The following is a 23,328-nucleotide window of genomic DNA, read 5'->3' on the forward strand; positions in this document are numbered from 1 at the left end:
TGCCATTTTAGCTAAACCTAGTCGTCAGGTGTTACTACAGTATACTACAGTCATGTCCGCAAAAACAGTACAGTGAATACTATAGTATACTAGTCATCGTAACGGCTGTTGGTGGAAGAAGGTGACGACCAAGATGCAGCGTGGTACGTGTTCATCATTATTTAATAGAACAGAACACTGAATGACAAAACAACAAAGAGAACAACCAAAACAGTTCTGTCTGGTGCAGACACAAAAACAGAAAGCAACTACCCACAAAACCATGTGGGCAAGAGCTACCTAAGTATGGTTCTCAATCAGAGACAACGACAGACAGCTGTCCCTGATTGAGAACCATACCCGGCCAAAAACAAAGAAATACAAAAACATAGAATGCCCACCCTAGTCACACCCTGGCCTAACCAAAATAGAGAATAAAAAGCCTCTCTATGGCCAGGGCGTGACAGTCATGTCTGTTAAAAGACAACAATGAAATCCGGGAAAAACACTACAGTGGATACTATAGTATACTAGTCATGACCGCGAAAACACTACCGTGAATACTATAGTATACTACAGTCATGTCCGCAAAAAACGCTAGTGAATACTATAGCTCTGCTACCCGAGACCGACGCCCCGACAATATACATCAGGTTAGGGCTGGGTAGGGCCTGTTTTTTCATCAATGACTAAGGTACGGGTAGGGCTCGGGTACTAAATTGATCATTAACATTTTGAAGTTGAGCCATTTGCTCGTGCTCTGCTGCGCAGTACAGTCATATCTAAGATCATAACATGGTGTCAAGCGCTTCAACCTTGTCAAATACAGGAGAGATTATTTCTCAGCAAATAATAATGTTACTTGAGTTGTCAAGAGTTTAGAGTGACGAAAAGTAGCTAACTGTTCTCTCATGACAGAGAGAAGCAGCTAAAGGAGTTACTAACTTAGGAAGTTATTTCTTATTTTGGGCAGTGCTTTAAATTTAACTGAAGTAATCGGACATGGGTAGGGCTCTGGCTTAAAATTCATGCCTGTGCAAGGCTCTATAGTATACTACAGTCATGTCCGCACAAACATTACAGTGAATACTACAGTAAAGTTCTCAAAGACAGTACAGTGAATGTTATAGTAGACTCGGTCTCAACATTTTAAGTCTTTACTGAAGACTCATCTCTTCATTGGGTCATATGATTGAGTGTAGTCTGGCCCAGGAGTGTGAAGGTGAACGGAAAGGCTCTGGAGCAACGAACCGCCCTTGCTGTCTCTGGCTGGCCGGTACCCCTCTTGCCACTGGGATTCTCTGCCTCTAACCCTATTACAGGGGCTGAGTCACTGGCTTACTGGTGCTCTTTCATGCAGTCCCTAGGAGAGGTGCGGTACTTGAGTGGGTTGAGTCACTGACGTGATCTTCCTGTCTGGGTTGGCGCCCCCCCTTGGGTTGTGCCGTGGCGGAGATCTTTGTAGGCTATACTCGGCCTTGTCTCAGGATGGTAAGTTGGTGGTTGAAGATATCCCTCTAGTAGTGTGGGGGCTGTGCTTTGGCAAAGTGGGTGGGGTTATATCCTTCCTGTTTGGCCCTGTCCAGGAGTATCATCGGATGGGGCCATAGTGTCTCCTGACCCCTCCTGTCTCAGCCTTCAGTATTTATGCTGCAGTAGTTTGTGTCAGGGGGCTAGGGTCAGTTTGTTATATCTGGAGTACTTCTCCTGTCTTATCCGGTGTCCTGTGTGAATTTAAGTATGCTCTCTCTAATTCTCTCTTTCTCTCTTTCGGAGGACCTGAGCCCTAGGACCATGCCTCAGGACTACCTGGCATGATGATTCCTTGCTGTCCACAGAGTCCACCTGGCTGCTGCTGCTCCAGTTTCAACTGTTCTGCCTGCGGCTATGGAACCCTGACCTGTTCGCCGGACGTGCTACCTGTCCCAGACCTGCTGTTTTCAACTCTCTAGAGACAGCAGGAGCGGTAGAGATACTCTTAATGATCGGCTATGAAAAGCCAACTGACATTTACTCCTGAGGTGCTGAGCTGTTGCACCCTCGACAACTACTGTGATTATTATTATTTGACCATGCTGGTCATTTATGAACATTTGAACATATTGGCCATGTTCTGTTATAATCTCCACACCGCACAGCCAGAAGAGGACTGGCCACCCCCCATAGCCTGGTTCCTCTCTAGGTTTCTTCCTAGATTTAGGCCTTTTCTAGGGAGTTTTTCCAAGCCACTGTGCTTCTACACCTGCATTGCTTGCTGTTTGGGGTTTTAGGCTGGGTTTCTGTACAGCACTTTGAGATATCAGCTGATGTAAGAAAGGCTATATAAATACATTTGATTTGATGTGGTATACTACAGTCATGTCTGCAAAAACACTACACTGAATACTATAGTTTACTTCAGTCATGTCCGCAAAAACACTAGTCAATGCTATAGTATACTACAGTCAAAACACTATAGTTTATAAATATAGTAATAATAAAGTATTTATGCCATAGTATAATGTGTAACATTGGATGTTTGAACCAGGACCAGAATATAAATACTATTGTTTAATTTTTAGGGTTATGCTCGACAGATTTCTAAATGCATTGTATCCACATTTGTGGTTGTATTGTGTTTTTAAATAGTTAAAGACAATCAATCAATCAAGGGATTGAGTAAATTATTCTACAGTATGCTACAACATACTACAGTAAATACTACATGATTGAAGGGGAACCTAAGAGGAAATCCCTGGCATGAGCTCCCCAAGACCAGCACGTTCAAATTAAACCAGCATTGCCAAAGCAAGCAGCAAGTAAGCATTACCTGATCGAGGGATATTACAGTGTATAGTATACAATTCTACGGTATACAAAAAAATATTATAGTAGGCACTACACGATGGAGGGATGCTACAGTGTGTAGTATAGAATTCTACAGTATACTACAGTTTACACAGAATTCTACAGTATTCTATATTAAACTGTAGTATTTTTGTTATGTAGGAGAGCTAGGCACACACATGAGTAGGGGAAGTGGAACTGCAAGATTGAGAGATTTAAATCCAACAAGATGTTTTAAAACTTTTCACCTGTGGTTTAGCTAGAGGCAGCCAATAAAATGCAGCTGGAATTTAAATGTTTACATTCTAGTACAATTTGAAAAATTTGGGGGGCTCGTAAGTATTGGAAAATTGGAAAAATGTTGGGGCTCGTAAGTAAGCATTTTACTAAATACCTGTTGTATTCGACGCATGTGACTAATATTGTACATTTTATTTTATTTGATTGATTTGAACACATCACTAGTGGCTTGCACCCCAATCCTCAACATTTCCAGCAACACATTTTTCAATAACAGTAGGGTCAGGCCAGGGAAACATTTGCTTTATTAAAGGCTATGCTATAAGAAGACCATTACATCTTTGCCAATGGCTCTCAAATGCTGTACCGGCTCACGTCAAGCTACTCCCGGTTCTTTGGTATACCACATAACACATGTCCTTTTCTGTTCATTCACTCAGAATTGAGAGGATGTTGTGTACCTTGTGGTGAGGTGTACTGTTGCTTCTCTTGCATTTGCTCCCACTGGTTTGACATTCAAGATTGTTCAATTATGTATGAACGGCAAGCAATATCCTTTACTATCAGGCCCCAATGTAACATATTTCATCTTCGAGGGCTTGCAAAGCACAATCATACCCTCTGCGTTATTAGGACATATTAAAATGATTCAGAACACACCATCAGAAGATGTGCGTGGGTTGTAGTCTGGGTCCGAAGTGAGAGCATTGTATTGCATGACTGGTGGTGAGGTACGGGTGTGGCATAACTTAGTCCATCTGGGATGATGAGTCCTGCTTGTTGCAGTCAGTTGTTTACATTTATTTGCGGAAATGCTCTCTGAGATAAGGAGCATTATGAAACAATGACATTAAAGGTAAAAATCTGTAAATCTGTTCAGTGGTAATTTAAACAGTATAGCCATTGTTATATTACACAGTAGTTATTATGAAACAGCAATTGCTTTAAAGGTGATCTGGGACTCTGTTCAATGGTCATTTACATTCTTGATATTCACCTATTGATTCTTGAAGAATAACCTTTCCCAGCCATATCCTTCAGCTGTATACCAAAACTAGTGGTGGTTCTAAGTGCCATTTTCCAAATTTTAGCTTTAAAGTTAGCGACCACACAGAGTTATCTAACACTCAATTAAACTAAACAGCCTGCTTTGAACTTGACTGAAGGTTAGCAATGAGTGTAAGATTGTTAATTATATGACATTGTAACAACATTGAGATATGGGGCCCTCACAACAGCTTCCCCCATGGAAATTATTAATAATTAACAATTGTCTTTTCATGTAGTGACTGACATTGCTCCATGATGGCATGGGTCTTCCTACAATGTATTGTAAAATAAAAATATTTTTAGGCAAGAAAACAGATGCTTGAGAATTATTGGAAAGTCAAGTTGGCGTCTAATGCTTTCCACGTTCAGTTTGAATACATTGTATGCACTTTTGTGACTAGGTTCTACACCCTATACTCTAACAATGAGAAAACACAGTTGAGCAGAGAAAAGACATCTCAAACAGCATGTTTACCCTTCACACAACATGCGGGGATAAAAAATGAATGAACATTCCATCCATTATTTCAACCACCAAATGGCAAAATCCTACTAATGCTTGGAGTATCCGTCTGGGTTAAGATAAATAAATCAAAAACGCACTTCAGCATTTCCTGGCCTTTTTCTGTGGAAGATGATGATGCCGTGTTTGTGGCCAAGGAGCATCCTGTTCTCGAAAACTTGATGAGCTCTCTAAACATAAATATATAAATAAGAACTTTTCAATTAGGCTTCACATCTTTTCTGTTAATTCAAATGATTTTGTCACTTTTCCGGGGGAAGTGCATGTAATATTTACGTTACTTTCACTCTTTCAATGCCCTTCTGTCCCAGGAGATTTATTCCCTCTCTGAAATGTTCTAATTTGCTAACCAAGTGGTGTCAGATGTGATTTTGGTGCAAAGTCAGTAATTATATCTAACATCACTCCGATGTGGGGAGAAAAAAAAACGTAAAAAATTTAGCAACACAAGACAAATGGAAAAATGCGTGCGGAAAACAAGGGAAAGAAGCACTACATTCACAGTGTTTCCATTAATAATACATGATTTTCCCTGACTAACAACTCTATTCCCCCCTCTTTCTGCCACACGTGTACGTCCCCCATGCTGTTATTTTTAGAGATGTGTGAAAATGGTTGTGTTGGTTTCCTTTGTCCCTTAGATGGAGGAGTCATCCAGATTGCCTTAAGTGTTCAAACCTCCTCTTGTCTTATACCGGAAAACTAATTTGGGGGGCATTTCCCTACAGCTGTCCACTTTCTATTAAATCATCTCCAGCACTGCCTGTCCAAAACATGCCCTGTACATTGTTCTCAAATGGAGTTGTTGTTCTCTCGCTCTCTCTCTCTCTCTCTCTCTCTCTCTCTCTCTCTCTGGGAATGAGTGTTGTTGGGCAAGGGACAATAAGAGAATAAGAGAATGAAATAAAACTAGAAACTTCTGAAAAACATTCATCATCTGTGTGATATATTTTAATACGGCCCCCTTGGAAAACAAAATGTCAACTTCAAAATGTGCACACACATAACATCTCCCCATACCAGTCTTGCCTCAAACCACTCCCAAATTAATATGGTCTGTACCATTGTGGTTCACCGACACCATCCTCTCTGTATCAAACTAGACTTGTCTTGTACACCTGTTGTAGCTGCAGTAAGTTAATGCTGGCCCATTCCTTTGTGTGTGAATGAAATTGTATGTGAATTGGTTGAACAATTTTCTTTTAAATCTTCCTTGAAACAAACCCTTGGCAAATGTCATTATGGACAACAATAACTGGTTCTTAATTAACCCACTTGGTTAAGTCAAGATTAAACAAATAATATATTCTAAAGCAATACCATTAAAAGGGCCATAACATGGAAAGATTGTATATAGATTGTACATCCAATTGCTACTAGCTAGTAGCCTCAGGATGCTGTTGACCTGCTTGACATTATTGGCCACACTTGAGCCAACCAGTAAACAACTTTGCTTCGTTTTACCACATTTCTCATAGCTACTGTTACACAGTAATTATACTTGGAATCATTATGTGTTATAAAGTGTACTGACCCTGTGTAAATGTATATTTACCATGCTGGAACAGTTAATGAAATATATTTTAATTACAGCCTCTCTTAAGGGTTGAGGATCTAAAGGGCTCGATGCTTTGTTTTGACTTGCTGGTTGATTGAAGGGTGCAGATCCACTATTGTGAGATAAAACGCTAATATCTTAAATGAAGAAGTGCCAACTGCTTGCAACTGAAGTCGATGCTATTTTCTCCAAACTCTGAAACATGAGCGGCGCCTGCAGCAAAATAATAACTTAACATACGATGAATCAATGAAACAATAGAGTCCTTTTCCGCTGTTTGTTTTTTGGTTGGCTGGGCGTTTTTCAAGCTTCACTCATTGAAAGTGGCCTGACTACTCAAGGTAACAACTGTAGCTGAGTTTCTTACTTGGTTTGTATAATGCAGTCTCTGGCAGCCTCTGTTATTGTATTAGGGTACATTAGTACTGAAATGCGCAGTAACTTAAAAATGCTAATGTGAAAAAAAATTGTAATGTATTAAATTAATGGTCTCTTTTGCCTGAGGGCAAAAATGAAAAGGGACCCCCAATGAGTTCATTTTTCACGGCTTTGGTTATGCATTCAACAGTCTAATTGAATTTCAATGTAAGTTTTACAAAGTCTTTATTACACTGACTCTTGATGTAAATTGCATGTGATCTATCTGGGGACCCTCACCCATTAAGTCATTTAATTATGACATGCACTTTCTACGCACCTCATGCTTTTATGCTTATTCCTCTTCATCTAAATTGTCAGTTTTGTCTATTATTGGCACTGTTTATGGGCATAGAGCAAAGTACTCTGCATATACGGAGGCAACATTTGTGAGAACATCTCCCTAAAAGGAGTAATTGGGTGTCTAGCTCCTGAAACGGACAGCACTAGACAGCTAGTATACTGGGGTACATGCACAAGTCACAGGGTTTGGTGAGGCATAGACAGATACCTGTACAAGGCATATTTTAGTCTGGAAATGTATCAGATTTGGTAAGGCAACATTTATAACGAACTAACAAATATAATTTCTGTACAACAATATTTTGTTCCATTCAAGGTTAAGCGATTACTTCTCACCGTTGTTGCTTGTGCAGTACATACAGATTTATTTAAGACTCGATTTGAAATCTTCTATTTCCCATCTTGTCATTTTCGCAGGGTATGTACCCAATGCAAGTTAAATTCAGACTCAATGGTTGTGGTGCAGATGTAGGATCTTAATTTGATCACTCTTTTGTTGCTGAGAATTTTCCTGCACAACAGGAAATGCACATTTGTAGTGTATTTGAGTTTTAAAAAGGCTTTTGAAGTTGGTAATTTCTACTTGAGTTGATTTCCCATAATGAAAAATGTATCAACCCCTACAAAAATGTAAATGAACTATAATACACATAATAATTAAAATGTCCTCTTGCTGCAGGATTATTTTCCTGCTGTAGAAAACTAGCTCAAATATATATAGGGGTTCTTAATTTGACTCCGTTTGCTATAGCAGGAAAATACAGTATATTTACAGTACCAGTCAAAAGTTTGGACACACCTACTAATTCAAGGGTTTTTCTTAATTTTGTTCTATTTTCTACATTGTAGAATAATAGTGAAGACATCAAAACGATGAAATAACACATATGGAATCATGTAGTAACCAAAAAAGTGTTAAATCAAAATATATTTGAGATTCTTCAAATATACCCTTTGCCTTGATGACAGCTTTACACACTCTTGGTATCCTCTCAACCAACTTCATGCACCTGGAATGCATTTCAGGTTCCTTGTTAAAATGTATTTCCTTCTTAATGCGTTTTAGCCAATCAGTTGTGACAAGGTAGGGGTGGTATACAGAAGATAGCTCTATTTGCTAAAAGACCAAGTCACTATTATGTCAAGAACAGCTCAAATAAGCAAAGAGAAACGAGAGTCCATCATTACTTTAAGACATAAAGCTCAGTCGATCCGGAAAAGTTCAAGAACTTTGAAAGTTTCTTCAAGTGCAGGAGTTATACTGTTAGCACTGAGGTGGTGTGCCCTAGGAGGAAGTCCACTGTGTGCAGCTCACTCTGCACTAACATAAATAACCTGAGCATCTCTACCTCAGCTAAGCTTCCCAGTAAAGCAATGAAAACAATAATGCATCCCAGAAAAGTGTTAAAAAATAGCCCAATAGTTAATAGTCCAGGTTCATGAAATCAATAATTTGCTAGTAACAGATGACATTCATATCTGACAATCTCTGAAACTCACTTAGATAGTAGCTTTTATGATACAGGGGTAGCAATACATGATTATAAGATCAACAGAAAATACAGAAATGCCGAAGGTGGAGGTGTGGCTGTTTACATCCGGAGCCACATTCCTGTAAAGCTTAGATATGATATAATGTTAAATACTGTTGAAGTCATATGGCTACAGGTTCATTTGCCTCACTTAAAGCCCATTCTGGAGGGAAGCTGCTATAGACCACCAAGTGCTAACAGTCAGTATCTGAATAACATGTGTGAAATGCTTGATAATGTATGTGATATCAATAGAGAGGTATATTTTCTGGGTGATTTAAATATTCTATGGCTTTCATCAGGCTGCCCACTAAAGAGAAAGCCTGCAACCTGGTTCAGGTTATCAATCAACCTACAGTGCCTTGCAAAAGTATTTACCCCCTTGGCATTTTTCCTATTTTGTTGCCTTACAACCTGGAATTCAAATTGATTTTTTTGGGGGGTGTGTATCATTTGATTTACACAAAAATATTTTTTATTCTGAAACAGACAAGAAATAAGACAAAAAAACAGAAAACTTGAATGTGCATAACTATTCCCCCCACACACAAAAGTCAATACGTTGTAGAGCCACCTTTTGCAGCAATTACTGCTGCAAGTCTCTTGTCTCTTGGGGTATGTCTCTATAAGTTTGGCACATCTAGCCACTGGGATTTTTGCCCATTCCTCAATGCAAAACTACTCCAGCTCCTTCAAGTTTGATGGGTTCCTGCTGGTGTACAACCATCTTTAAGTCACAGATTCTCAATTGGATTGAAGTCTGGGCTTTGACTAGGCCATTCCAAGACATTTAAATGTTCCCCCTTAAACCACTCACGTGCTGCTTTAGCAGTATGCTTAGGGTCATTGTCCTGCTGGTGAACCTCCATCCCAGTCTCAAATCTCTGGAAGACTGAAACAGGTTTCCCTTAAGAACTTCCCTGTATTTAGCACCATCCATCATTCCTTCAATTCTGACCACTTTTCCAGTCCCTGCCGATGAAAAACATCCCCACAGCATGATGCTGCCACCACCATGCTTCACTGTGGGGAGGTGTTGGGTTTGTGCCAGACAAATCACCCCGAGAACTCTCATCACCCCGAGAACACCAAAAAGAACATCCAAAAGCTACATTTTAGTCTCATCTGACCAGAGTACCTTCTTCCATATGTTTGGGGAGTCTCCCACATGCCTTTTGGCGAACACCAAAGCGTGTTTGCTTGTTTTTTTCTTTTAAGCAATGTTTTTTTTTCTGGCCACTCTTCCATAAAGCCCAGCTCTGTGGAGTGTACGGCTTGAAGTGGTCCTATGGACAGACACTCCAATCTTCGCTGTGGAGCTTTGCAGCTCCGTCAGGGTTATCATTGGTCTCTTTGTTGCCTCTCTGATTAATGCCCTCCTTGCCTGGGCCGTGAGTTTTGGTGGGCGGCCCTCTCTTGGAAGGTTTGTTGTGGTGCCATATTCTTTCCATTTTTTAATAATGGATTTAATGGTGCTCTGTGGGATGTTCAAAGTTTTGGATATTTTTTATAACCCAACCCTGATCTGTACTTCTCCACAATTTTGTCCCTGACCTGTTTGGAGAGCTCCTTGATTTTCATGGTGCCGCTTGCTTGGTGGTGCCCCTTGCTTAGTGGTGTTGCAGACACTGGGGCTGTCACGGTCGTCATATGGAGGAGACCAAGGCGCAGCGTGGTAAGAGTACGTACTTCTTTAATGAAAGAAAGAACACTGAACAAACTATACAACAAACCGAACTGTGAATATGGCTAGTGCAGACAGGCAACTAAACATAGAATAAGAACCCACAAAAACCCTAGACAAAATGGCTACCTAAATATGGTCCCCAATCAGAGACAACGATAAACAGCTGCCTCTGACTGAGAACCAATCTAGGCAACCATAGACATACAAAACCCCCTAGACAATACAAAAACTAAACAAACCACCCTCGTCACACCCTGACCTAACCAAAATAATAAAGAAAACAAAGATAACTAAGGTCAGGGCGTGACAGGGGCCTTTCAGAACAGGTGTATATATACTGAGATCGTGTGACAGATCATGTGACACTTAGATTACACACAGGTAGACTTTATTTAATTAATTATGTGACTTCTGAAGATAATTGGTTGCACCAGATCTTATTCAGGGGCTTCATAGCAAAGGGGATGAATACATATACACGCACCACTTTTCAGTTTTTATTTTTTTTATTTTTTTTAAACAAGTATATATTTTTTTCATTTCACTTCAGCAATTTGGACTATTTTGTGTATGTCCATGACATGAAATCCAAAAAAAAATCCATTTAAATTACAGGTTGTAAGGCAACAAAATAGGAAAAATGCCAAGGGGGTGAATGCTTTTGCAAGGCACTGTACCAGGGTAGTTACAAACAGAACAGGAATTAAATCATCAACATGTATTGATCACATCTTTACTCATGCTGCAGAAATTAGTTTGAAAGCAGTATCCAAATCCATCGGATGTAGTCATCACAATATAGTAACCATATCTAGGAAAACCACAGTTCCAAAGGCTAGGCCTAATATAGTGTATAAGAGGTCATACAATATGTTTTCACATCAAATCAAATTGTATATGTCACATGCACCTTACAGTGAAATGCGTACTTACAAGCCATTAATTAACCAACCTGTTAAGAAAAATAATTGTTAATAATAGCAATGCAAATAGTCCGGGTAGTCACAATGCAAATCCGGGTAGCCATTTGATTAGCTGTTCAGGAGTCTTATGGTTTGGTGGAAGCTGTTAAGAAGCCTTTTGGACCTAGACTTGGCGCTCCGGTATCGCTTGTCGTGCAGTAGCAGAGAGTCTGTGACTAGGGTGGCAGTCTTTGGTAATTTTTAGGGCCTTCCTCTTACACTGTCTGGTATAGACAACCCAACCAAGCCGCACTGCTTCTTACTACAGCGCGCATCCAACCCGGAAGCCAGCCGCAAAATGTGTCGGAGGAAACACTGTGCACCTGGCAACCTTGGATAGCGCGCACTGCGCCCGGCCCGCCACAGGAGTCGCTGGTGCGCGATGAGACAAGCTTATCCCTACCGGCCAACCCCTCCCTAAACCGGACAACGCTAGGCCAATTGTGCGTCGCCCCACGGACCTCCCGGTCGCGTCCGGTTACGACAGAGCGTGGGCGCGAACCCAGAGTCTCTGGTAGCACAGCTGGCGCTGCAATACAGTGCCCTTAACCACTGCGCCACCCGGAAGGCCCTATCTTTTTGAGGATATGAGGACCCATGACAAATATTTTCAGTCTCCTGGGGGGGAATAGGCGTTGTTGGGCCCTCTTCATGACTGTCTTGGTGTGTTTGAACCATAATAGTTTGTTGGTGATGTGGACACCAAAGAACTTGAAGCTCTCAACCTGCTCCACTACAGCCCCGTCGATGAGAATTGGGGTGTGCTCGGCCCTCCTTTTCCTGTAGTCCACAATCATCTCCTTTGTATTGATTACTTTGGGGGAGAGGTTGTCATCCTGGCACCACACTGCCAGGGTCCTTAGCTTAGTGTTGAGCTTTTGAGGGCACTATGGTGTTGAACACTAAGCTGTAGTCAAAGAATAGCATTCTCACGTAGGTGTTATTTTTGTCCAGTTGGGAAAGAGCAGTGTGGAGTGCAATAGAGATTGCATCATCGGTGGATCTTTTAGGGCGATATGCAAATTGGAGTGGGTTTAGGGTTTCTGGGATAATGGTGTTGATGTGAGCCACGACCAGCCTTTTTAAGCACTTCATGGCTACAGACGTGAGTGCTACGAGTTGGTAGTCATTTAGGCAGGTCACCTTGTTGTTCTTGGGCACAGGAAATATAGTGGTCTGTTTGAAACATGTTGGTATTACAGACTCGGTCAGGGACAGGATGAAAATGTTAGTGAAGAGCATTCTCCGACTACACCTCCTGGTAATCTATCTGGCCCTTTGGCCTTGTGAATGCTAACCCATTTCAAGGTCTTACTCGGACATTGGCTACGGAGAGCGTGATCACACAGTCACCTGGAACACCTGATGCTCTCATGCATGCTTCAGCATTGCTTGCCTCGACGCGAGCATAAAAGTCATTTAGCTAATCTTGCGGCTGTGCTTCCCTTTGTAGTCCGTAATAGTTTTCAAGCCCTACCACATCCGACGAGTGTCAGACCGGGTGTAGTACGATTCAGTCTTAGTCCTGTATTGACGCTTTGCTTGTTTGATGGTTCGTCGGAGGGCATAGCATAAGTGTCTGTCATTAAGAAAATGACTGTAAAATCTGTTAAATCCTTGTGGATTGTTGAGGAATTTAAAAGTGTTATGGTTGAGAGGGATTAGGCAATAAAAATGGCAAATAGGTCTGGCAAACGTACTGCAAATTGAGAAGTCATGACTAAACTGAATAAAAAGAAGAAGAAACTACACTAGGAAACAAGGCTAAATGACAAAGAATTATAGTAAAAGCCTTTGGAGCACCTTAAATGACATTCTGGGCAAAAAGGCAAACTCCGCTCCATCATTCATTTAATCAGATGGCTCATTCATCATAAAACCCACTGATATTGCCAACTACTTTAATAATATTTTCATTGGCAAGATTAGCAAACTTAAGGCATGACATGCCAGCAACAAACGCTGACACTACACATCCAAGTATATCTGACCAAATTATGAAAGACAAGCGTTGTAATTTTGAATTCCGTGAAGTAAGTGTGGAAGAGGTGAAAAAATGATTGCTGTCTGTCAACAATGACAAGCCACCAGGGTCTGACAACTTGGATGGATAATGACTGAGGATAATATCGGAAGATATTGCCACTCTTATTTGCCATATCTTCAATTTAAGCCTACTAGAAAGTGTGTGCCCTCAGGTCTGGAGAGAAGCAGAAGTCATTCCGCTACCTAAGAATAGTAAAGCCCCCTTTACTGGCTCAAATAGCCGATCAATCAGCCTGTTACCAACCCTTAGTAAACTTTTGGAAAAATGTTTGACCAGATACAATGCTATTTTACAGGAAACAAATTGACAACAGCATTTCAGCATGCTTATAGGAAAGAACATTCAACAAGCACAAAAACTTACCCAAATGACTGATGATTGGCTGAGAGAAATGGATGATAAAAAGATTGTGAGTGCTGTGTTGTTAGAAAAGCCAGTATGTCTATGTATGCGAATGACTCAACACTATGCACCTCTCTGATTTAACAAAGAGCTGCAGTTATTCAGAATGATAAGGAATAAGTTAGTCCTAAATATCTCAAAAATGTAAATCATTGTGTTTGGGACAAATCATTCACTAAACCTCAACTAAATATTGTAATGAACAATGTGGAAATTGAGGAGACTAAACTGCTTGGAGTAACCCTGGATTGTAAATAGACATGGTCAAAACATATTGATACAACAGTAGCTCGGATGGGAAGAAGTCTGTCCATAATAAAGCGTTACTCTGCATTCTTAACAGCATTATAAACAAGGCAGGTCCTACAGGCCCTAGTTTTGTTGCACCTGAATTACTGTTCAATCGTGTGGTCAGGTGCCACAAAGAGGGCCTTAGTAAAATTGCAATTGACTCCGAACAGGGCAGCACTGCCGTTGGATGTACACAGAGAGCTAACATTAATAATATGCACGTCAATCTCTCCTGGCTCAAAGTGGAGGAGAGATTGACTTCATCACTACTTGTATTTGTGAGAGGTATTGACATGTTGAATGCACTTAGCTGTCTGTTTGAACTACTGCCACACAGTTCAGGCACCCATGCATACCCCACAAGACTTGCTACCAGAGGTCTCTTCACAGTCCCCAAGTCCAGAACAGACTATGGGGGGTGCACAGTACTACGTAGAGCCATGACTACATGGAACTCTATTCCACATCAAATAACTCCTGCAAGCAGTAGGATTAGATTGGGGGAAAAATTATACAAATACACCTTATGGAACAGCGTGGATTGTGCAACAACACAAACATAGGCACAGACACATGCATACAAACACAAGATAACATACACACTATGCACACACATACACATGGATTTTGTGTTTTAGATATGTGGTCGTAGAGTAGGGGCCTGAGTGCACACACTTCATATGTTGTGAAATCTTAATATGTTGTGAGTATATTGTAATGTTTAAAAAAAAATTATAACTGCCTTCATTTTGCTGGACCCCAGGAAGAGTAGCTGCTACCTTGGCATGCAGATTCATAATAAATACAAATACGCCAAGTTCAGTTTTTATATATTTATAAACGAGGCCCATAGAACATGTGTGTTAGAACCAGGGTTGTGTTCCTAAGGCACCAAACGTAAACGTAAACAGACTGAAACATGGAGGGTCTCCATGGACTTGTTTAAAAAGAAACACACATTTTAGCTTTCTTACAAAATGTGTTAAAACGTTTGACGTTGCATTACCAAATGAATAACCATCTCCTCTTAGAGCACCTGCCCAAGAAAGATGCAAGAGTCAGAGTACACCGCTATCTACAGTGAAGAGAAATGGGACAGTCACTGGCTCCTCTGTCTCCACCTAGTGTCTTGGCCAGTCTCCACACTACAGCTCTCACAACGCTGTCATGGAAACATTACAGAAAATAACATTCCCATTGCATGAAACAAAATGAAACTGTATTCCTAACCTCAAACATGCTATCTCGCTGTGAAGGATAAGTGGTGTCTTTGACTTTTCCCTGAAACCCATCAGCTAGTTAGAATATGGCTAAATAGGGTTCAAAGCATTTTAGTTTCCCATTACCTAAATTAAAATAACAAGAAAACTAAATGTGTGCATGCGGAAAGGATAGAACAGCTCTTAAGCCCTATAGGCCTGTAGTTATGGGTCTGGTCCTGATGCTTGTTCTGGTGAACCCTGCCTGTGTGTGCGTGACACTGCACAATGTCAGGGAGGTCCCTACTTGGACATTGGCCAGGCCTGCAGCCCAGATGAGAAATTGAGGAAGGGGCTACATTTCTGCGATATCCTGTCTATGCTCACCATCTGATTACAGTATACATCAGGGCTGACGTGGTGTGTGTGTGTGTGTGTGTGTGTGTGTGTGTGTGTGTGTGTGTGTGTGTGTGTGTGTGTGTGTGTGTGTGTGTGTGTGTGTGTGTGTGTGTGTGTGTGTGTGTGTGTGTGTGTGTGTGTGTGTGGTGACGTGGGCTAACGACACACAGGTTAACACGATGCTCGAAAAGCCCTTGAAACTCAAACTCAGAACTGTTTTGATAATGTGATAAACAAATGATTTGGCAGCCTCCGCTTGTGCCTCCGTTGCTTCTGTTGAGCTGGAATGCTCTCTGCCCTCCCTCCCCAAGAACCCCCTTCCACTCCCCACACACCACCCTTTCTCTATGAAGCCTGCTGCCAACAGCGCGTGCCTCTTCTCTCTCTCATTAACCGCGACTGTCAGATCCTCCAGATGACGAGCAATTAAACCAGATAATAAACGCTCGCCATCAATTCCTGTTTGTTGTTGATGTTGCTCTCGTTGTTGTTGTTGTTGTCGAGCTGGGGGCTCCTCTCCTGCCACCTTAGCGCTAACTAGTACTTCGGTAACGCACAGGGTAGTAACAACGAGTCTCTCGTTTCAAATCTTTGCCAACACTAAAAAGGCCCCTAACTGCTCTGTGTATGGCAACAACAGGCAGATAATAAGACACAGTGAATGTTAACAATTAGATCGTAATCAGACGCAGCTCGCAGAGGCTGCTCTTTTATCCCCGGGCTTCACAGAAAGGCAAGCAAAGATAAAATACTACTTCATGGTGTCTCTTCTTGGCTTCTAAAAAGCCCCAGTAATCTTGCTCAGCGTTGCTCGCTTAGACAACATGCTGTAAAGACTCCTGTGTTTGCTCTCGTATTAGAAGTGATAAGGCAGCAGCTCTTGTCTGGGTTCTAACGGGCGTCTCCCTCAGCGATGAGGAGATGACTCAGTGATACAGTGATTGAGAGAGGGATGATTTCCTTCTTGTCCATGTTTGCCCTGCTGTGTCCATGCTTGGTTTTTACAGTGAAAGCTGGCTGAAATTGAAACGAACAGCACATGGAGATGTAATTATTTGGGACATGATATTGTAGAGAATTTTGGGGATAGCTTGACCAGGACTCAAACCCAGGTCCCTGCGATTGTCAATCCAACACCTTAGCTATTACACGAAGAGGCTTGAACCTGTTGAGGTTGAGTTGTGAGTTGAGGTTGCTAGCTGTTGCAGGCCTACTAAGGTTGCTACAATATCCTTTCAGACCCAAATCAAACCTCAACTCATTGGTCATTTAAGTGAACCCACAACCAAACATTGCCTTCAAACAGAACTTACATTTACTGCAATTTCAACAATTCTTTACTTTCAGATTTGGAATTGTTGAAAAAAGCTTTTGCAATAGAAAACAGAAAGGCCATTTAAATGATATCCTCTCTTGATCATTCATCGCAGCTGACCCTATGGTCACACATACACATTGTTTATTATCCTACCCATGGTGCATTGTTACCAAAGGCAGAGCTGGAGAGATATTTTGTTGGCATGCCTGATTTTGATGGTTGGACAGGCTATAATAAACTATCTGCTCCTTGGTACTTTGAGACAATGCCCTTTCTTTCAACGGTTAGAAAAACAAGTTTACAGCTGTAGGAGTTTCCTGACCCAATGGTAAAAAAATAAGGTATCAGATATTCCCATTACTAATCAGGGCAGAGTGGGCTGGAAAATATAGAATATGAAACTGGCCAAGTCAAAAAAAAAATGGAAAAAATTATCAGATTTCCCCTTCTCCTTGGAAAAGTGGATGTGTTGTTTTGAAACCATATTTCTCTTGAAACACTGAAAACTAAACAAAATTGACAGTGGTTGGATTTATAGTCTTCTAGTCTTTTGTTTTCAGTGCTCAATGTTTGTGACTTTGTCATGGAAACGGGAGGACTATTTATGCTTACGGTACTTTTACAATAACGTCCCTTTCCTGACCAAACAACAAAGGAAATATTAGGTCAAGCCTCTTTCCCCTCTTCTAATGATCTGGTAAATCAGCATGCACACACACACACACACACACACGCACGCACGCACGCACACACACACACACACACACACACACAACTAAATAGATTCTCTGTTGCTATCGAAGTCATTCGAAAGGAGAGGTTTACAGAGCAAATCAAATGTGACCATACTTTATTACTCAAACTGTATATCATCAAAGATACTACTTAGGCCCATATAGTATTTGCGAAATCATCAACAGCTATTGTTTCAATTCAACCCAGAATTAAACTAAAAATAGACAATACAATAGGCATAGGGTTTCAAGCTCTGGCTGATTTAAAACTTAATGATATTTAGTGATATTCCATTGTGTTTGGTTGTCAACTCAACCAAATATCAACATATGGAGGATATGTCTCTTCTGCTTGGATAGTTCCATCTGTGCCACTGACTTAGTCTGACTTTAATTCCAGTTTGTCTACAAATTTGTAAAAAAATTATACTAGCCTAATTTCAGTTCATGTGACAAAATCAACAAGTATAGTGTAGAGATTTATTGTGTCATCTAAACCACTGTGAAATATATTTTCCAGAACCCAAAATATTGTATTTTCAGCTGTTTGAAGCTGGTGTACACATCAAAATTTTAAAAACGCAAAAACAAAACTTAATACACGTAGAACACATCTGTCGCTTCTTAGACTTGCTTTCAATGAGAATGACAGATCTATAACTCACATTGCTATGTACATTTAAAGTTATATATAGCAGCTTTAAAGAATAGGACTAAATCAAACTTTATTTAATAAAGTGCATTTTAAAGTTTGATTTGATTTAGTCCTATTCTAGATTTTTGGTTAAGATGGAGACATGAATCCAACCGAAACGATTCATACCCCGTTATTTATTCAACATTTAGTTGAATTCCATCCTGAATTCAAAATAGATTAAAAAAAAATTTTTTCTCATAATGACAAAGTGAAACCATGTTTTTAGAAGTTTTAGCAAATGTATTAAAAATGAATTACAGAAATGTCTCATTTACTTAAGTATTCACACCCCTGAGTCAATACATGTTAGAATCACCTTCACCTTTGGCAGCGATTACAGCTGTGCGTCTTTCTGGGTAAGTCTCTAAGAGCTTTGCACACTTGGATTGTACAATATTTGCGCATTATTATGTTGGTTGTTGATCATTGCTAGACAGCCATTTTCAAGTCTTGCCATAGTTTTTCGAGCCAATTTAAGTCCAACTGCAACTAGGCCACTCAGGAACATTCAATGTTGTCTTGGTAAGCAACTTCCGTGTATATTTGGCCTTGTGTTTTCAGCTATTGTCTGCTGAAAGGTGAATTTGTCTTCCAGTGTCTGTTGGAGAGCAGACTGAAAGAGGTTTTCCTCTAGGATTTTGCCTGTTCTTAGCTCTGTAACTGTTTTTTAACTGTTTAAGTCACTATAGGCCTCATGTTGAAATCCCTGAGCGGTTTCCTTCCTCTCGGGCAACTGAGTTAGGAAGGACGCCTGTATTATTTCACCTTTATTTAACCAGGTAGGCCAGTTGAGAACAAGTTCTCATTTACAACTGCGACCTGGCCAAGATAAAGCAAACAGTGTGACACAAACAACAACACAGAGTTACACATGGAATAAACAAATGTACAGTCAATAACACAATAGAAAAAATCTATATACAGTGTGTGCAAATGGCCTAAGGAGGTAAGGCAATAAATAGGCCATAGTAATGAAGTAATTACAATTTACCAAATTAACACTGGAGTGACAGATGTGGAGATGATGATGTGCAAGTAGAAATACTGATGTGCAAAAGAGCAAAAAAAGTAAATAAAAACAATATGGGGATGAGGTAGGTAGGTAGTTGGATGGGCTATTTACAGATGTAAATAGTGTAAAGCTGCAGCGATCAGTAAGCTGCTCTGACAGCTGATGCTTAAAGTTAGTGAGGGAGATATAAGTCTCAACTTCAGTGATATTTGCAATTTGTTCCAGTCAGTGGCAGCAGAGAAGTAGAAGGAAAGGCGGCCAAAGCAGGTGTTGACTTTGGGGATGACCAGTGAGATATACCTGCTGGAGTGCGTGCTACGGGTGGGTGTTGTTATGGTGACCAGTGAGCTGAGATAAGGCAGAGCTTTACCTAGCAAAGACTTATAGATGACCTGGAGACGAATATGTAGCAAGGGCCAGCCGACGAGAGCATACAGGTCTCAGTGGTGGGTGGTATATGAGGCTTTGGTGACAAAACGGATGGCACTGTGATAGACTGCATCCAGTTTGCTGAGTAGAGTGTTGGAGGCTATTTTGTCGAGGATCAGTAGGATAGTCAGTTTTACGAGGGTATGTTTGGCAGCGTGAGTGAAGGAGGCTATGTTGCGAAATAGGAAGCCAATTCTAGATTTAATTTTGGATTGGAGATGTTTAATATGAGTGGAAGGAGAGTTTACAGTCTAGCTAGACACCTATGTATTTGTAGTTGTCCTCATATTCTAAGTCAGAACTGTCCAGAGTAGTGATGCTTGTCGGGAGGGCGGGTGGGTGCGGGCAGCGATCGGTTGAAGAGTATGCATTTAGTTTTACTAAGCAATTGGAGGCCACGGAAGGAGTGTAGTAAAGCACTGAAGCTCGTTTGGAGGTTTGTTATCACAAAGAATGGCCAGATGTATACAGAATGGTGTTGTCTGCGTAGAGGTGGATCAAGGAGTCCCCCGCAGCAAGAGCGACATCGTTGATATATACAGAGAAAAGAATCGGCCCGAGAATTGAACCCTCTGGCACCCCCATAGAGACTGCCAGAGGATTGGACAACAGGCCCTCCGATTTGACACATTGAACTCTATCTGAGAAGTAGTTGGTGAACCAGGCGAGGCAGTCATTTGAGAAACCAAGGCTGTTGAGTCTGCCAATAAGAATACGGTGATTGACAGAGTCGAAAACCTTGGCCAGGTCGATGAAGACGGCTGCACAGTACTGTCTTTTATCGATGGCGGTTATGATATTGTTTAGTACCTTGAGCTTGCCTGAGGTGCACCCGTGACCAGCTCGGAAACCAGATTGCACAGTGGAGAAGGTACGGTGGGATTCAAAATGGTCAGTGGTCTGTTTGTTAATAACCTGGCTTTCGAAGACTTTAGAAAGGCAGGGCAGGATGGAAATAGGTCTGTAACAGTTTGTGTCTAGAGTGTCACCGCGGCAGCTTCCCAATCTTTAGGAATCTCGGACGATACGAAAGAGAGGTTGAACAGACTGGTAATAGGGGTTGCAACTTTAGAAAGAGAGGGTCCGGATTGTCTAGACCAGCTGATTGGTACGGGTCCAAGTTTTGCAGCTCTTTCAGAACATCTGCTATCTGGATTTGGGTGAAGGAGAAGCTGGGGAGGCTTGGGCAAGTAGCTGCGGGGGGTGCGGACCTGTTGGCCAGGGTTGGGGTAGCCAGGAGGAAAATGAGACCAGCCGTAGAGAAATGCTCATTGAAATTCTCGATTATCGTGGATTTATCGGTGGTGACAGTGTTTCCTAGCCTCAGTGCAGTGGTCAGCTGGGAGGAGGTGCTCTTATTCTCCATGGACTTTACAGTGTCCCAAAACATTTTGGAGTTAGAGCTACGGGATGCAAATGTTTTAATGATGCACCATTCAAAGTGTAATTAATAACTTCCCCAAGCTCAAAGGGATATCCAATGTCTGCTTGTTTATTTTTACCCATCTACCAATAGGTGCCCTTCTTTGCGAGGCATTGGAAAACCTCCCTCGTCTTTGTGGTTGAATATGTGTTTGAAATTCACAGCTCAACTGAGGGATCTTACAGATAATTGTATGTGTGGGGTACATAAATGCGGTAGTCATTCAAAAATCATGTTAAACGGTATTATTGCACATAGAGAGTCCATGCAACTTATTATGTGACTTGTTAAACACATTTTTACTCCTGAACTTATTTAGGCTTGCCACAACAAAGAGGTTGAATAATTATTGGCTCTAGACATTTCAGCTTTTCATTTTTTATTGACATTTTTTTAAACATCTAAAACATAATTCCACTGTGAAATTATGGGGTATTGTGTGTGTATAGGCCAATGACACAACATCTCATTTAATCAATTTTAAATTCAGGCTGTAACAAAACTACATTTGGAAAAAGTCCAGGGGTGTACTATCTGAAGGCACTGTATCAATTATTAATGTGTAGACAAACAGGAATTAAAGCCAGAATAAGTCAGTGGCATAGATGGCACTATCCAAGCAGAAGATACATATTGTTGGTTGCATTGACAACCAACACAATTCTATATCAATAGCCTATTAACTTGTCGATAAGTTAACAAATATGTTGGATTCACATCTCCAACTCAACCAAATCTTTAAATGTTGATTTTTGGTTGTGTTGTCAACCAAACAAAATGCAATATTACCTTTGTAATACAGTAAATAGCCTTACATTTAGGCTATCTCACAAACTAATGTTACATTCAACCTTAAACACATCCATGGCTACATCCATGGGAACATTTTGAGGTTACTGTAACTATACACTTCTTCTTATGTAATCATATGAAGTGTGCATGTTCAAGATAGCATGCATAGGTCGTTGCAGGTCTGTAGAGATCTTCACACTTGCTGTAATAATCTGTGCATAATCTCAAACGAAAATGATCACTTGTACCTTGTACTTTTAATGTAATCTCAACTGCAGTCCAGGTCATTTGGTTCTACTATTAGATGAAACACAGTGATATCGCATGAATCTGTTTTAGAAATAAAACAAATATCTGACATTGTATTACCAGTTGAACTTTGCTGTGCTTTTAAATGGTTGAGAGTGCAGTGATAGACATTCGGGTGACAACTAAACTGAAAGTCAGACATTGTTTTTCCATTGGAATTTGGTTGTGCTTTTAGATGGATGAAAGCATAGTGATAACACATTGGTAATTCAAAAACTTTTGGCTGTCTTTTGAGTGAGTGAATATACTTTAGGTTGAAATCTCATTGATCAACGTTTCAACCAAATATTACCAGATTATCCATGTTGAAATTATGTGGTGTGGCCAGTGGGTGTTCATATTTGTAAAAAAATATCTCTAAATCCCCAATATTTTTTTTAAAATTTTACTAGGCTAGTCAGTTAAGAACAAATTCTTACTTTCAATGACAGCCTAGGAACAGTGGGTTAACTGCCTTGTTCAGGGGCAGAACGACAGATTTTTACCTTGTCAGCTCAGGGATTCGAGCTTGCAACCTTTCAGTTACTAGTCCAACGCTATATCCACTAGGCTACCTGCCACTCAACATGTCATACAACTCTGCTCATCACTACTGGGACAACCCAATTGACTTGCCATAAGTACTATAAACAATGCATAACATTTTGTTTGCAATATAAAGGTCATTAGGCATTATGTTGTATCAATGATACACAGTTCAATACAACTGAAACATGTATGATGTATAACTATTTGTCACGTTATACTGTTTTTCATGGTTGCAAAGGCAAGGGATGCATATGCCACAGCAATTCAAGAACAACCCGTGTCCATTCACAAATGTTCCCATTGAAAACCAATGGGCATCTCTTAAACGGGGCATATCCCCCCTTTTACTACTGTTTCAGCTCTGCCATCCCCACATGGGAACAATTAGGCTGCGTAAGTTTGGCGAGGGTCCGTAGCAACCAGCTGCATCTGTTTTTGTTTACCTTTGCGCTCGCACCCGATAATGCCACGAGCACATCTGCTACTGTGCAACGTAACCGTGGTTACATGCATGGTTGACCCGTGATTTTGTAATTACCCTCCAAGCGAGATGAAGAGGCCCAGTGAAACCACCGAAAACCCCCACATCCCCTTCCTCCCCTCTCCCTCATTCCCCCCGTGGCATGGATCCCTATCCACCTCTCCAAAACATGTGAGGCAATGGCACTACA

The sequence above is a fragment of the Oncorhynchus kisutch genome, linkage group LG17 (assembly GCF_002021735.2).
Source record: "Oncorhynchus kisutch isolate 150728-3 linkage group LG17, Okis_V2, whole genome shotgun sequence".
Lineage (NCBI taxonomy): Eukaryota > Metazoa > Chordata > Actinopteri > Salmoniformes > Salmonidae > Oncorhynchus > Oncorhynchus kisutch.